This window comes from Bos grunniens, chromosome 17 (assembly GCF_055505025.1).
Source record: "Bos grunniens cultivar Pamir isolate PY7600 chromosome 17, Bosgru_T2T1.0, whole genome shotgun sequence".
Lineage (NCBI taxonomy): Eukaryota > Metazoa > Chordata > Mammalia > Artiodactyla > Bovidae > Bos > Bos grunniens.
This window is the reverse complement of record NC_141181.1, coordinates 16,967,162-16,985,252: the sequence shown is the minus strand read 5'-3', so window position 1 is coordinate 16,985,252 and position 18,091 is coordinate 16,967,162. Positions and strand designations below refer to the sequence as shown.

Here is an 18,091-nt window from a genome sequence, read left to right as displayed (position 1 = left end):
TTTACACTAATTTCACGTAAGCAAACAAAGAACTAAAGTGAAAGTGAAAGTCGCTCAGTCGTGTCCGACTCTTTACGACCCCAGGGACTGCACAATCCATGGAATTCTCTAGGCCAGAATACTGGAGTGGGTAGTGGTTCCTAAACTAGTCCTAAAACTTTAGGACATAAGCTATCAACATGACATGACTATTTAAATTTCTGGATAAGTGAAAATGTGTTATATCCTTCACTGTACTTGTATTACAATTACATGCTTCTTGCTTCTAAACTACACAAAGTCAACAGTTATCACCAACAATGACTATAACTGGATCCGAACGAGACTTCACAGCGACTCTGCTCCACTGAAATTTAAGAAAATTCAATCCAGGATTAACAAAACCTTTTGATTTGAAAGCCAGTTCTCGTATCTTCTTCTCGTGTCATACCTAAATAAGTCCTCTTGTGACATTTCTTGCCTGAAACTACAGTGCATGTCCTCTCCTCCTCAGCTTTGTCTGACACTTTAAATTTAATTTGTAGAAACTGTATAAAAAATGAAAATCGTACTTCCAATCTGAACCTGCTATCAGCTTCCTGCTTTGACGCAAAACATACCCCTCGGCAGTGTACCCCACCAGCCCAGTGACCTCCTTCCTCTCTCTCTATTCCTTTGCCCCGAAGGCACTTCTGGATTGCTTAATTCGTGCTCTTCGGCTGCCGAGACAGTCAGGACACCTAAGGCCATTTGGACTATCTCTCCTCGCTTCCTTCTTTTCTATGGCTAACACCACTTTCCTGCTTTTTTCCTATGGCTGACTCTCCAGACTTGGTGCTGTCATCGGGGGACAGAGTCGATTTTGGCTTCGAGCTCCTGGCTGGTAAAGCTGCATCGCCGGGCACTCCTTGTTTCTTATGTGAGCTCCCTTAACCACTTCTCTCTTTTCAGTCTTTTTCTGAGCTGCCTACTGGCTCTGTACTTTCAGGCTTCTTTCCTTTATCCGGAAGTGCTTCTTTCTCCTTCTTCCTTTCTCTTCGCGCTCCTTCTGCCTGCGGTGCTCTTCTTCCCGCCGCTTCAGCCACTCTCTCTCCTGCAGGATGCGCTCTTGGTCTCGTTTGTAATCCCGCTCCTTCTCCCTGTATTCTCTGCCACCTCATCTTCAGGTCTCTCAGGCTTTCTATCTTTAAATTCACCCTCAGAACGCTTGCGCAATGTACAACTCTGCCCACTGGCTCTTTCATCACTCAGATTCTTTGTCCGATTTCTTGAGCTTTTCTCTTTTGTCCAGTTCTTTTTCATTTCCTTTTTCTGGCTTCTTGAGCAGCTTAATCTTTGGTTCATCCTTTAATCTGTCCCTTTCTGGAACTCTATCTTCTTTGGCTTTTCTATATCTTTCTGTTTTTATTTCTCTTTCCACTTCCTCCTCTCTTCTTCTCTTTGCCTTTTTCTTTCCATTTCTCACCGTCTCCTTTCTTCTCCCTTTTCTTCTCTCATCTTCTGCTTGTTTTTCAGGAAGCTCAAAAGTGGAGTTGTCTTTTTGGCTATTAGTTCTCTATTTTTTGCTTCTATTTCCTCTAGTAGATGGAGTAGATGTCATTTTCTCATTATCTGCAGCATAGCTCTCCAAAAATTTTCTTTATTCTGGATCATTGGTAGTCCCAACTTTAGTATCTTTTTTCTTAGTCTTATTTTTTGCAGCTTTTTAAAAGGTGCAAATTCTACGATGCCAGGATATTCCTGACCTTTATTGTCAAGGAATACATAACCATCAAAACTATCCCTGAACAAAATAATGTCCTCTTGGTTTTTAAAGTTGATGTATGCTCTTGCATACACATGAGGATACAGACCAGTATCATTAGAAAAAAACTCAAAATAGTCATGCTCAGGCATAGGCTGACGATGTTCCTGAAGCTGCTCTTGGTCAAAGTGGGCGGTAATCTCTGAATTACCACCTGGGCGAGTCAAGAGGGTTACTCGCTTCTCCTTAGGCTTATGTTCCTTGTCTCTTTCATGGCTACAGCTTCACTCCTCACCGTGGTAGCTCGGCCTAAACCAATATCATACATCATTTTGAAAAATTCTATAATTAAGTTATAGAATCCAATAATTCTATGTTTTATTGAAAACACATTTATCTTCATGACAGAGAAAGCTGGCAATAAATCGCTATTATATAAAATTTATTTTAGCTTAGGAGCTTCTATGGATTACGATAGAACACTGTTCATAATTACTACAGTTACTATGGATAACTGTCACATATGTAATAGATGAACCTAGAAAAGAATACAGACATGAAGAGTAAAATATTAGCAGGAGGAGTGTGTGGCTTTTGGGCTTAAATTTGTCTTATGTGCTAACGTAAATTATATCAAGATAAAAGAAATCCAAAGGGAAAACAGAAGTGCTTCATATCACCTCCCCCACGCTGCTGCAGCATAGACGGACACTCACATAAGACCCCACTGAGATCTGCTGGACTAGACGTTCATCTTTTACGACTTCATAGAGGTTTCATTCGGAGAAGGCGATGGCACCCCACTCCAGTGTTCTTGCCTGGAGAATCCCAGGGACGGGGGAGCCTGGTGGGCTGCCGTCTATGGGGTCGCACAGAGTCGGACACGACTGAAGTGACTTAGCAGCAGCAGCAGCAGAGGTTTCATTATTCTTTCTATACCATTTCAGAAAATATATTTTGAGCTAGTGAGCCATCTGCTCACACTGTGGGGATAAATAAAATACACTCCTAAAGGATGCTTAGAAAAAAGAACTCACTATTTCCTCATTTTATATGGTAGCAAATGAAGTAAGTCTTTAAAATAATCAGACCAGTGGTATGCAGTATTTTAAATTTAGCCCAGTATGATTCACAATAAACAAAATGCAATATGACTCTTCCAGAAGATGGGAGAAGTAAACACAACACACATTAGTGAGAAAATGCCACTGTAAAGGAAATCTGACTTGTCTTAGAAAATTAAGTAGAGCATAAAAAATTTGATACAGCGAATCAAAGAAAAATGTCAATAAATTCTTACTATAGCTTCAAAGGGACACTGGCAAATGTAGGCTTACTTGGCCTAGACAGCACAGTGGCCACTACATGTGAAAAAATTCAAGAAATAAAAAATTCATAAAAATATAACACAAAGTATTTTATCATATTTTAAATGAATCATTAGCTACTCTGCTTATTCTAGCATATTCCACCTACATACAACAGGATCTGAATTAAGCAGGTTCTACTTCAATTAAATAAATCACATTTCAAAAGTAAAGAAAACGTCTTCTCAAAGTATGTAGAGATTTTAAAATTTATCGAAGCATTTAAGAAAAGAGGCTCAATCAGATAACTATGAGCTGCAGAACTGTTATAAGCACACGAAATACTTTTATGAAATCACCTGTAACTGAGTTATCTTTTGATGTCCTAAGTTTGGAAGGTTTGAGAGACTTATTTTTATACTAGAGTAGAAAAACAAGCTTTTTTTTTTAAAGGGAACAAAGAAAATGGAATATATTATACCCAAAGTAAAGTAAGATATAAAAAGGAAGTAAGAAAAACTGTAGTTAAATATTGGTTTTGAATGCATGGGATGATGAGTTTTCTTTTTGGGTTTTTGATGTGAAATTGATATTGTTTTAAGTTTCTTTGTATTATAAAAGAAACACACACACATATACACATGGTAAACATGTATATCAAACACCTGGGGTGCAAAATCCCCCATAATATCATACTTAGAAGCAGCACCTTTCAACAATATGGCATCCAGCCAGCTAACCTCAATCCTACACATTCTTTAGATAGCTGAGATTCTATTGTGTAGGCAATTTTGTATTTTTTTTTACAGATAATATTATATTTGTGTTTTAAAAATATTTGTAAAGAATATGAATAACATTCATTCACAAATTTATACATAGAGGCATTGTATTAAATGAGTCATGAGCAAATTAGCTTATTTATAGTGTATTTTACTTACAAAAGCCTCTGAATTTTGTAGATGCTATCTCAATTGATATAAACCAGTTTTAAAACTGAATGAACTGTCTCCCAAAAGGACATAGATTTTAAGTTCTACTCATGCACACAAAGTTTATTTAATCATTTCCCTTTCTGTCCTTACAGCTATGTGTGTATGTGTTCAGTCACGTCTGACTCTTTGTGACCTCATGGACTGCAGCCAGCCAGGCTCCTCTGTCCATGGAATTTTCCAGGCAAGAATACTGGAATGGGTTGCCATTTCCTTCTCCAAGAGATCTTTCTGATCCAGGGATCGAATCTGCATCTCCTGCATTGCAGGTGGATTCTTTACTGCTGAGCCACCTGAGAAGCCCAAATGAAGGCAAACAGGTCTGTACATAATGCAAAGTTATTTCTTTATGATAGAGTCTCAAAAGTTAAATTTGTAAGGTAAATAATATACATTATTTTTAAAGTTCTCAATGAAAATAAGCAAACTGCTTTCCTGAAAGACTGTGCCACCTTATGTATTTCCAGAAGTCACAGGTCAAAGTGATGGTTTAGAGCTAACATTGTTTTTAGTTCTTCAAGAAGGACCTGCCAAAACTGGGCTTATGCATAAAAATAAACTGATTACTTAAAACGTGCCATTTCCTTCTCCAGAGGATCTTCCCGACCCAGGGATCCAACCCAGGTCTCCCGCATTGCAGGCAGACGCTCTACCGTGTGAGCCACCAGGGGAGCCCTAAAATATGCTATGGACAAGTTATTATGCTAGACTCCAAGAACACAAAAATAAATACCGTATTCTTTCCTTCACAGATCTTCCACACCCTCACAATTTAGAATGTGTATGCATTCCTGTGTGTGTGCATGTGTATCTGTTTGTGATGGCTGGGGTGGTGGGCTAAGGACAAAAACTGAGTAACCAAGAGTCACACGCTTTATTTTACTTGACGGCTTTGACTTTAGCCCCTCTTGCTTACTGAACTATAAAAGCCATTCTATAATGAATCCATGACAGAAAGTCCAAAGCAACTGATTGGTGACTCCATAAATGGATTTCATCAAAGTTAAAAAGCAGATGGCCTCAATGAAACCAAACAACTTCAACATTTCTTTTTATTTTATTTTTTACTTTGTAAGCTCTACTTAATAATCATAAAATACATATTGAACATCTGCTGTGTGTCAGATACTAGTCTAAGCACTTAGCATACTTTGACTAATTTAGAGCTGGCAATACCCCTATGAGTTAAGAACCTATCAATTCCCTCATTTTATATCTGAGAAAACCAAGGCCACATTGCTAGTAAGTGGCAGAGGTGGGATTTGAATCTTTGTGCACCGAATAAGGAAATGCACAGTAGGTGTGCTTACTATAAGGTGGAGACTTGGAAAACATGAACCAGTCCTGGCTATGTATGTTTCTGTTTTGGCCTACAGGTTGTGAATACTGTGAGGTCAAGGGTTATGACTAGACTGTCTTTATGTGGCTTTCCTCCAATTAGTTACAGTTAATAATTAGTTCCAGTTCTATTATATTCACATAAAAATACAAAGACACAAAAGACAAAAACAAAAAGTAGTAACGTGGGGAGTAGACAGTCTCTCTCCAGGATTATTTGCCAAATTAAAGGCAAAGCAGAGGGACCTCCCTGGTGGTTCAGTGGTTAAGACTTTGTACTTTCAATGCAGGGGGTGCCAGGTTGATCCCTAGTCGGGGAACTAATATACCACATGCCTCATGGTATGGCCAAAAAAATTGTTTTTAATTAAAAAAAAAAAGTGTTCAGTTGTTCAGTTGTGTCTGACTCTTTGCAACCCCTCTTTGCAACTGTAGCTTGCCAGTGTCTTCTATCCATGGGATTTTCCAGGCGAGAAAACTGGAGTGGACTGCCATTTCCTTCTTCGGGGTGGGGGGAGAAATATATATATATACATATATATATATATACACACATACATATATATATTTAAATCAATATGGATAAATGCTTATAAGATTTTTTTTGAAAAAGGTTTAACAAACATAAACGAAGTCAGGGCAGAGGCTTTGACACTGTGGTGTGGCTTTATATGCTATAGATTTAATAGCCTGACAGTTTTAAATAAGTTCTCCGTATATCACAGGGCTCAATGTCTCCAAATCAACCTGCTTCTCTAGTTTCAGCATTGAATGAATGCACTTGGGTTACTTTGACCTACGGTGCTGGGGAAGCCACAGGCTTGACACTAATGTGAAAGGCAGAGATAAGGGGGAAAAAAATGCCAGAGAGAAATATATGATATAAAGGAATCCCTTGAGACTATCTATATCTTAATGCTTCTGACCCCTCTCAAAATAGGAAAACACTGTTTTAAAATATTGAAACACAAATAGTTCCTAGAATTGAGTATAGAAAAAAAAAACAAAACGCTCCCTATTTGTAACATATTTCAAGTTTGCTATGCCAGTGGCTATTAGGTAACCATTAAGAGATGCCTCCTAAAGAAAAGGGAACCCTCTTGCACTGCTGGTGGGAATGCAAATCGGTGCAGCCTCTATGGAGAACAATATGGAGATTCCTTAAAAAACTAGGAATAAAACTATCATACGACCAAACAATTCCACTACTGGGCATATAACCTAAGGAAACCATAATTGAAAAAGACACATGTGCCCCAATGTTCTTTGCAGCACTATTTACAATAGCTAGCACATGGAAGCAACCTAGATGTCCACTAACAGATAAATGGATAAAGGAGTTGTGGTGCATATACACAATGGAATATTACTCAGCCATACAAAGGAACACATTTGAATCAGTTCTAATGAGGTGGATGAACCTAGAGCCTATTATACAAAGTGAAGTAAGTCAGAAAGAGAAGAACAAATATCATATATTAACACATAGATATGGAGTCTAGAAAGACTGTACGATGAGCCTATTTGCAGGGCAGCAACGGAGATGAAGGGCAATGGAGACTAGTGGACACTGCGGGGGAAGCAGAGAGTAGGACGAACTGAGAGTAGCCCTGAAACATATACATTACCATCTGTAAAACAGATAGCCAGTGGGAATTTGCTGTATGACTCCACGACACAGGGAGCTCAAACCCGGAGCTCTGTGACAACCTAAAGGGGTGAGACAGGGTGGGAGGTGGGAGGGATGCTCTAGAGGGACGGGACACACGTATTAATATACCTATGGCTGACTCATGTTGACATATGGCAGAAACCAATACAACATTGTAAGGCAATTATCCTCCAATAAAAAAATTAATAATAAAAAATAAAGAAACAGAAGAAAGATAAAAAAAAAGATGCTTCCTAGGAACTTAAGACTCTGAGCTCCCAATGCAAAGGGGCCTGGGTTCAATCCCCGGTCACAGAACTAGATCCCACATGCTGCAACTAAAGACTTCACATTCCACAACTAAAGATTCCGCATGCTACAGCAAGGATCAAAGATCCCACGTGCCACAACTAAGACCCAGAACAGCCAAATAAAGAAATGTTTTTCCTTAAAAGAGATGCCTCCTCATGAAAGGCAAACTTTCAAGGGTAAGGGTGTATACGCTCTAAGAAGAAATTCATTATAATTCACACTTAAGAAAGACTAGACTCAGCAATTTCATAATATTTCAAGAGGTCAAACACTGGAAAAACTGACCTTGATATCCTTAAGTCCACTGGGGTATAAGAGCAATATTCACTCCAGATCAGATCAGATCAGATCAGTCGCTCAGTCGTGTCTGACTCTTTGCGACCCCATGAATCACAGCACGCCAGGCCTCCCTGTCCATCACCAACTCCCGGAGTTCACTGAGACTCACGTCCATCGAGTCAGCGATGCCATCCAGCCATCTCATCCTCTGTCGTCCCCTTCTCCCCCTGCCCCCAATATTCACTCCAACTGTCTATCAAACTCCAATTCTTTGAACACATATGACCTCCATCTAACTACACAAAGCCATGCAACTTAAATAGATCTCCCCAATAGAGATGGTGTATAACTAGCATATCGATCTCTATCTGAATGTTGACATTGGCTGCAATCCAGTATCTTCACACAGTAACTTCAGAAAAGGCTTGCTTTCCTGAAGCTGTTTGTGATGAAATAACACATTGCAGGCATTCTCTCTGCATGGGTAGTCTGATCTTCCCCATCTCTTCCTTGTGATTAACTTCTAAGCCTTCTCACTGCCATTTGATTCATTGGATCCAAGGGTGTTCAATTTGGAAAGGAATAAATCAGCATGAACTTCCTCCTCCTACTGTTAAATTATTTCTCCTTATGACCCTTCTCCTCTAGATGTAGGAAGATTAGAGCAAGGTGCAACTATTAAAGGCTATCATTTGTTCAGTGTGTATGTAAAAATATCAATCCATTCCCCAGTAATTTGAGTACTCTACAAATTACACTATACATTTCAGAAATGGGTGTCTTCAAACCTGCAAGTCAGTTGATTCTTTGCAGCAATATCAATGCTTCCCTTCCAAGGAGAAGGCATCAAAAGAGACCCTCAAATTGTGAACAAGTGAGTCAAGGGCAATTCAGACACTGAAGCTTAATCTAAAAATGATACCGATGCCAACTTTATGGAATACTCTAGTTAATTTGCACTTCTAAAATGTTTTAGACACAAATACATCTTGATACTAAAACACTTACATCAAGAACTCACATTAAATTTTTTTAACATTTTAAATGAAGCATACTGTTCCAAAGCTTTCTAGGCAGAGGGTTAGAGCACTTTAAGTTAGCATTGTGCTATGACAGTCTGTGCAACTAAAAGGTGTCCGTAGATTTTTACTTCCTGACAGGCAGGGTTGATGGCCCAACTCAGCCCTGAAGCAGCTATAGAAGGCAGACTGTCACCTTTCAGCTTCCCATAAAATGATGGAAGCAAAATCTCTAAAGCAGGGGAAGAGACAGCAAGGCGGCAGGGCATAACCTTTAAAAGAATGACACAGCCCAAGGATACGACATAAAGTGATTAGAACCAACAAGATCCAAGATGGTAGATGAGTCTTCTTCCACTAGGTCCAGAGCATCAGTGTACACTCGTTGTATACTTACACACTGCGATGTTGTACACATCTGCAAGCTAAATGACATACCACCAGTACCACAGGTCACAAAGTAGGCGGTGGACCAATTCCTAGAAATCTCCACCCCTTCCTCAAAATATTAATAACTGGAATATTCCCCAACTCATTAGTCAATGAAATCACCCACCGCTATAAAAACCGACCACCTCATACCCTCATGCCTCTCTTGCCTTCCAAGATGGCCCACACTGTCTATGGAGTGTGTTTCCTCCCTAAATAAACTCTGTTTAAGTTTAATAAATAAAAAAACAAAAAGTCTCTGAAATATGAATTCGATCCAAGTACTTTTACGAATTTTTGCAAAGCAGATCCTTCCCCCAAACATCAAAGACATACAAAGCCACAACACATAAATAATGTAGACTACTTGGTTGGCTACTAATGTAAATTAGCGTAATAGTGAATTATTAATACTGAATAACCATTATGTACATGTTTTTAAATAACTTCAGATTAATTACTTGCAGATAGATCACTTGCCTAATTTAGTTTTCACATGTAATTAAAACAGATAAAATAATCTGTTGTTAGAATACAAATTGCTTATTATTTGTAAAAGAACACATAATAGAGTGATTGAGGTTGTCAATCTTTTTGTAGAAGTTTGAAGTCATCCTTAAGCTATTAGCTTTCTAAGTCAATTTTTTTTTTCCCCAGAGAGAAAACAGGTCAGTCTTATCAGAAGTACCACAAATAGATCAGCTTTATTCCAGCTCTTGCAATGAGTTGACAGGTTATTTTCTGTTGTCGTTCAGTTGCTAAGTCGTTTCCAACTCTGTGACCCTATGAACTGCAGCATGCAGGCTTCCTTGTCCTTCACTGTCTCCCAGAGTTTGCTCAAATTCATGTCCACTGAGTCAGTGATGCTGTCTCTAATCATCTCATCCTTTGCTGCCCCGTTCTCCTCTTGCCCTCAGTCTTTCCCAGCATCAGGGTCTTTTCCAACGAGTTGGCTCTTCACATCAGGTGGCCAAAGTACTGGAGCTTCAACTTTAGTCTAAGTCCTTCCAAGAATATTCAGGGTTGATTTCCTTTGGGATTGACTAGTTTGATCTCCTTGCAGTCCGAGGGACTCTCAAGAGTCTTCTCCAGCACCACAATTAGAAAGCATCAATTCTTCAGCGCTCAGCTTTCTTTACGGTCCAATTCTCACATCTGTACATGACCACTGGAAAAACCACAGCTTTGATTACATGGCCCTTGGGCGGCTAAGTGATGTCTCTGCTTTGTAATATGCTATCTAGGTTTGTAATAGCTTTTCTTCCAAGGGGCAAGCATCTTTTAGTTTCATGGCTGCAGTCACCATCTGCAGTGATTTGGGAGCCCAAGAAAATAAAATCTGTCCTTGTTTCCACTTTTTCCTGATCCCATTTGCCATGACGTGATGGGACCAAATGCCATGATCTTTCTGAATGTTGAGTTTTAAGCCAGCTTTTTCACTCTCTTTCACCTTCATCAAGAGGCTTGCTGCCATTAGAGTGGCATCATCTGCATATCTGAGGTTGTTGATATTTCTCCTGGCAATCTTGATTCCAGTGTGTAATTACATTAAAAAAAAAAAAAAAAACTCACAACATAGTGGCATATATTATATTGCCAATCCAGTCTGCATTTCTCATAACATACTTGGCATATTTACTGGATTCACCCAAAGTCTGTGGCTCAGTATATTTTTATGGTAGAAACGATCTGACCAAGATTGTTTTTCTATGCAAGAATCAGAAAGTTCTAGACTAAGCATTTAGTGCCTCTTTTGACATGATCAAAACCAGAGAGAGGGTTTGATTAAATTCAGGGCATATTACCTCCCTGCTGTTGAGGAAAAAAAAATTCCTTAATCCTAATGATCTAGATTGGTTTTCAGGATCAATCAATATCATCACATAGTTATTTGTTAAATGACTTGACTATAAATTACAAGAAGGTGATCTGTTAAAGCTTTCACTTTTGATCCCCATTTTCAAGTTCAGAGAGGATAATCTCTCATAAAGGCTTTTTATGCTAAGATAGAAAATGTCTCTAAAAGCTCAGAGAAAAAGTCAAATAAACGAATTTTATTCTAATCTAGGGATATAGGTAAAAATTAAGGATCTCTTTGGAAATAGTCACATATAAGATACTTTCCTACTACAGGGAGAGTCAAGATACAGTCTTCTAAATGAGCTAAATTTACTTTTAATCACTCAGATTTTTATATGATAAGTTTTAGCACTGAGATCAAAACAAACCAAAAAGTATTAGTATTTCCAAGCTCTTATCGGTGAACTTTGTCTTTTAAAAAATGGAATAAGAAAAGTGGGTGGTGGAATACAGTCAATAATATTGTAATAAATTTGTATGGGGCAGATGGTTACTAGACTTGCTGGCCATTTCATAACGTATGCAAATATCAAGTCACAATGTAGTATAGACCTGAAACTAACATTATGTTGTATGTCAACTATATTTCAATTAAAAAAAAAGAAAATTGTGTAGCATTTCCAGTTTGTCTTAAGAGCTGAAGACCTCAAATACTTCTGCAGTATCAACAAGAAGAAATGAAAAAGGAAGGAAGAAAATAAAGGAAGACAGTGAGAGAGGAAGTAAGTGGGGAGAGAAGGAAATTTCTTACTGGAAAAAGCAGAAAATATCTGACCTAAGAGTTTAATCAATTTAAAATATGGTTGCAATCTAAATACGTGGGGTTTCTGAGTGTGAAAACATTCTTCCATGAAAATACAGCATGCTATGCCTCTTGAAAGGACATTTAATGGGAGGCCCAGGAAAAGTTTTATGGGAAACAGAGTCACCTATACACTTTTAGGAAATACAGACATTTTAAAGGAAAAAGATAAGGATGGGAGCCTTGTTCTTTTGGAGTAAAGGCCATTCACCAGTAGTGAAATCTTGACAGCAACTGCATCTGTACAGTTCCAAAGCTATAGTGTCAGAGCTGACACTGCGAATCTGGGTAACACTTACTTGTTCTTCTTTATGGGAGATGAAAATCAAATACAAATGGGAGATTCTGCCACGCTTTCAAGCAATTTCAAGGGGAATGAAAGTGAAAGTGTTAGTCGCTCAGTTGTGTTTGACTCTTGGAGACCTCATGGCCTGTATAGCCCGTCCGGCTCCTCTGTCTATGGAGTTCTTTAGGGAAGAATTCTGGAGTGGGTAGCCATTTGCTTCTGCAGGGAATCTTCCTGACCTAGGGATCGAACCCAAGTCTCCTGCATTGCAGGCAGATTCTTTACCGTCAGAGCCACCATACTTTCAAGCAACTTCTAGAGGAGGGCTATTTCAGTCTCAATGTGCCTCTGAACCACCTAGGGGTCTTGTTAAACTGCAGGTTCAGATTCAATAGGTACAGGGTCTGAGACTGTGCAGGGCAGGGTCTGCAGCATGAACTCACTGGAGCAGAGTCTAGGGCCTCAGCACGGAGGACCCTTTTCACCTACAACCACGCACCAGTGTCACCAGAACTGTTGCAACAGGTAGAGTGTTTTATATGTTGAGAGGAACAGATAAATGTACTTTATATTATGAAGGGATGAAATTCTTTCCTACCCACTGACCACTTTCGGAAAACAGAAACTGCCTTATCAGAAACCTCAATAGTGGCTGAGGGTCTCTGCAGAGATGTGACATATTGCCGTATGTTAACAGAGATAGTACAGACTGATGGAGATGCTAACACTTGTTTCTCTAGCATTCTGTAGTTCAGACATGCATGTTTTCAGTGGGACAAAAAGGAAAGAAGATTTAAGATTTATGTGTATTAACTTGCTTTTATGGAACAGTCTAACTGTATAACATCAAATAATATAACATCTGTCTCCTACCAAGTAGCATATTAAAAGGGCAATCACAAACATAACTGCATATAAAGTCATTTTGTACAAACATTTGAAGACTGTAAATTATAAAAGACATATTAAAAGTACACATTTACCATCCTTGCCCCAAGCTAGCATCAATTCTCAATCTGATTTTTATTCGATTTTTATTCAGCGCATCACCATGACCCACGAGCAGGACAGTATCATATTCAGTCTGGCTCCTTTTTGCTGAATCATCTCTAAGAGTCACAGCCCCAAAGCAGAGAGTTTCAATACCTAAAAGCAATGAATTTACATTGTTTTGAATCGCTCCACAGTCTACACTGGAAATTTCTCCCTTAGGCTTCATATTTGTCAATGTCCTCCACAAAGCTTGAGAGGTAAGTCATCACAGAGGACCGTCCACTCTAGTTCCATTATTCGCTATTCCTCAGGAATCAGGGTTTGGTATTGGTCACGCTGCCTGCTCAGCGGGGATGTTAGTCACAGCCGCTGTGGCAGAGCTAGGGACATGGGACGCAGTAGAAGAGGAAGGAGAAGCAACTGAAGTGGAAACAACCTTGGAAACGTAGGGAAACGACCCCTCCAAGGCTGCAGCCAGTCTCTTTCAGCTTCTGGGGAATAGCCATGGAAGGCGGAAGTGACCATCCCAGAGACACGAACACAAGGGGGCGCTCTTGAAACCCGATGGGGCAGCACCGCCTGTGCTCTCCTCACCTCTGCTCCGATGCAAAACAAACATCTCAGGCATGCCTCATCTTCAACGTAAAATGTCAAGAGGACCAGCCCTTACCTGCACTCTGAGGTCCTTGTGCCTCAGCTTCTTACTTTTTATTTTTTAATTTAATTTTTTTTATTGGAGTATAATTGCTTTACAATGTTGTGTTACTTTCTGGCTGTACTACAAAGTGAATCAGCTCTATGTATACATATATCCCCTCTTTCTTGAAGCCTCCCTCTCCCCCAGCCCCATCTCACTCCTCTAAGCCATCACAGAGCACCGAGCTGAGCCTCTTGTGCTATACAGCAGGTTCCCACTAGCTTCTCAATTTTCATAACATAGCAGTAATCGCCACTCCCCACACCACCACTCCCAGATCGTGGAGGATGCAGAATAAAATAACACGAATAAAAAGACTGAGGAAAGAGAAAGGACTATACGATTCAACGTTATTATTATTACTCAGTGCTTCTGTTTTTTAAATACATCACCTGCATATCCAAGGAGCCAATTGACATGTGGTACTCAGTGAAAAAGCCTGGGGAAAAATAGCAGAAAGGTCTAATTTTTAAATTTGAATTCCATGTAATTCTTGTTGTTTTGTCTGACAAGCCAGGTCTCCAAGGAAGGAGGCCTTCCTTCCATGGAAGGCCTTGTAGCTCAGCTACAATCTGAGCTCCAGGGAAGACCAGAGATGCAGGTACAATGGAAGCTTTAGCAAAGACACGATGGATGAATAGGGTTGTCCAGGCTAAGAGCGGGTGCGGGGGGGGCGGTGGTTCTGGGAAAGAACTAGAGGCTGGGCGAGGCGTGACAGACTGTTCAACTCAGACCCGGGAGCAGGGCTGGTAAGGATCCGGAAGTGGACAATTATTTCTGGATCGTCCCCATCCTGGAATTCTGGAGCAAGCAGAAGAATCTGGTAGCTTGAAGGCAGTGAAAGGAGGCATAGCCAACACAGGGGGACCATGTAATTACTGATCTTGAACTCTGAGAATATTGTTTTAAAAATAATACCCAATGAATACAATCTGCTAGGAAGTGGCCGATATTAAGCAACACCTTTGAAGCAGAGCGCTGGCTTCTGGCACACGCACATCACTGTCACAGGGACTGGCACACAAGTCTGGCCTAGCTGGTTGTGTGGCATGACCGCAGGCTGTTGACAAGCGAGGGCAGGTGCGCCCAGCAACCAGAAAAAGGGGAATCCTGACCATCAGAATGTGAACGGGTGACTCCAGGATTATTCTTGATGGCAGGCTAGACGCCACTATGGGTCGGGGTCATGTTTGAAAAACAGAAACCACTCTGAGTATGTCAAACAAAGGAAACTGGTTCACTAGGGAAAGCTGAAAAGCAAACAGGGGAGTTTGAGGCAACCTAGAGATTAGCCTCCACAGGAAATTCGACCCCTCTTGGGACTGGAGGAGCAAAAAGAAGGAGTGTGTTACTAAGGCCCAGAGGCTGGGGCTGGCCTGCGGGACCCAAAACCCGAGTAAGGCTGCCCAGTGGAGCGGAACCAAGAAATGGGCTAAGCACTCCAGAGCTGCCACCCAAAATGAGTGAGAGAGAGAAATATCCAGGCTTCTTCTGCCCCTGCTTATATCAGCGCTTACTGTTGCCAAACCTTCCAACCAACCCGCTGGCAGGGGAACCTGGAATGCTCTCTGGAATACAGGGAAGGGCAAGGAATGCTAGCCAGCAGATGATGGAGACTAAGACTTCAGCTCCCCTGGAGAAGGAAATGGCAACCCACTCCAGCATTTTTGCCTGGGAAATCCCACGGACAGAAGAGCTTGGGTGAGCTACACTCCATGGGGTTGCAAGAGTTGGATAGGACTTAGTGACTAAACCACCACCACTACCAAGACTTTAGCTCAAAGAGTTATCCTATTAGTTAACCCCTCGCACTGCTCTTACACCAAACCACCTTCCAAACATCATTTGTTCGGTGAAGTGAAGTGAAGTGAAAATCGCTCAGTTGTGTCCGACTCTTTGTGACCCCATGGACTGTACAGTCCCTGGAATTCGCCAGGCCAGAATACTGGAGTGGGTAGCCTTTCCCTTCTCCAGGGGATCTTCCCAACCCAGGGATAGAAGCCAGGTCTCCTGCATTGCAGATGGATTCTTTACCAGCTGAGCCACAAGGGAAGCCTGAGAATACTGGAGTGGGTAGCCCATCCCTTCTCCAGCGGATCTTTCTGACGCAGGAATCAAACCGGGGTCTCCTCCATTGCAGGCGGATTCTTTACCAACTGAGCTACTAGGGAAGTGAACAGAGACTATTCACCAATCAGCAAATTAAGTATTTTGTTTCTCTTGGCAGCAAAATTTCTGACTGTAAATTAACAAACAGGAACTTCTGCTGGCCATGAGTTTTATTACTGCAATTCAACCTCTCTGAATGCAAATCAAGACCTAGGTCCTAAAAATGGAATCTGGACAAACGCTGCTTAAGTAAGGGTAGCCTTGGTTCCAGGGCTTACTCCAGGGTAAGGGGGTCGGGGGCAGACTCTTTTGGAGAGTCAGAAGGTAAGTATTTTAGGCTACATGGGCTGTACAATCTGTTGCATAGACTACCCACAATGTCACTCTGCAATATAAGGAGAAAGCAGCTCTCAACAGTGCTTACACAAATGAGTGTGACTGTGTTCCAACAGAACTTTAGATACAAAGAAGAGTTGTGGGCTGGATTTGGCTGTCAAACTGGGCCACAGTCTGCTGACTCCTGGCCCAGACCAATGTCAACCAAGTAAAGGAAAGCCCATCTTGAAGTAATTCTCAAAATGAAGCAATAATAAGTAGCTAAAAACTTGAGGGTACAGCTGATATCCATTGCTATTTACTAACTGGAATTATACCCTTTAATCTCAATTTAATAAAAGGTTCAAGATTTATTATATTTCCCTGAATTTCTCCTTTATATTACAGATCACTCAGAAAATCTCTTCATTTTGCCTCAGAGCAATTTTTATATTTGTGATGACTTTTGACTTACTGCTTTTCTATATAATTTGAGTTGTGTGTAATTATAACAGGACTTTAAAGAATTTTATGTTGAGATTTTCAAAATATTTTCATTCCTAGTACTTAAAAACTCTGCCACCATTCCTTTTTTTCTCTTTATGTAACATTTGGTGGGAAAATCTTTAGCATAAGAACATTTTCTTTCAAAAAAACATTTTTCTAGATCTGACTGAAAAATGATGATAACTATCCACTCAGTTGTTTTCAGAAAAATGTGTAAGAATATAATATCTATTAAAAGATTACATGCCTTTTTATAAAATTGCAAATAGGGACAACTTTTTAAAGATTTTTTTTGAAGTTTTCTAAAATTGCACAGGGCTTCCCTGGTGGCTCAGTGGTAAAGAAACCAACTGCCTGCCAAAGCAGGAGACAATGCTTGGGTCTGGAAGATCCCCTGGAGAAGGAAATGGCAACTCATTCCAGTATTCTTACCTGGAAGATTCCATGGACAGAGGAGACTGGCAGGCTACAGTCCATGAGTCGAAAAAAAGTCAGACAGGACTTAGCGACTAAAGAACAAGAAGAACAAACTTGCACAACATAAGCTGACATGCATAGGTTAAATCATTTCCAGTCCTTCTAGATTTTGCAAACTTAGCTCTAATGCCTTCTGCTGTTTGCCATTTGCTCCAAATTCATTTCTTCTCTCTAGCAGTCTTTCGGAGAAGGCACTGGCGACCCCCTCCAGTACTCTTGCCTGGAAAATCCCATGGACGGAGGAGCCTGGTAGGCTGCAGTCCATGGGGTCGCTAAGAGTCGGACATGACTGAGCGACTTCACTTTCCCTTTACCCTTTCATGCATTGGAGAAGGAATTGGCAACCCACTCCAGTGTTCTTGCTTGGAGAATCCCAGGGACGGGGGAGCCTGGTGGGCTGCCATCTATGGGGTCGCACAGAGTCGGACACGACTGACTCGACTTAGCAGCAGCAGCAGCAGCAGTCTTTAGTTAGGCCTACTTCCCATTTCTATATTAAAACTGCTTTTAAAAAAAACTGCTTTAAAAAAAAACTCAGTTTTTCTTTGCATTTTTCTCTTAAGATAAATGCTCTCTTTTCCTTTATCTAGAGCACAAGATGAGGCCACAGATTCTAAGACACAAGCTAATCTGATTCAACTTAACCGGTCTTGGGGTTTGGCTCCTTATCTTCACAGCATATGTTTTTTTGTCAAGGTTTCAAACTGGTCTTTCCACTCTTCACATATTCGTCTTCTTGCAAAATTTATTAGCACCTTCATGTGGGTGGACCCTGACTCTCTGTTCCTGACTTCATTTACACATCAACTTTTCATCACATTGGCATTGGCCGGCCCTCTTAAGGGGCTTCCCGTTGCAGTGGTAAAGAACCCGCCTGCAGTGGAGGAGTCACAGGAGACACAGGTTCAATCCCTGGGTCAGGAAGATCCCCTGGAGGAGGCCATGGCAACCCACTCCAGTATTCTTGCCTGGAGAATCCCATGAACAGAGAAGCC

At 40.6% G+C, this 18,091-nt stretch overlaps 1 protein-coding gene and 1 pseudogene across 1 annotated transcript in view; both read right to left on the bottom strand.

The window, feature by feature from the left end:
* Positions 1–18,091, bottom strand: part of RNF150 (ring finger protein 150) — a 273,247-nt gene that overhangs the window by 193,955 nt on the left and 61,201 nt on the right. The gene's annotated exons all lie outside the window — the stretch shown is intronic.
* On the bottom strand, positions 605–14,739 carry LOC147355065 (regulator of nonsense transcripts 3B pseudogene; annotated as a pseudogene).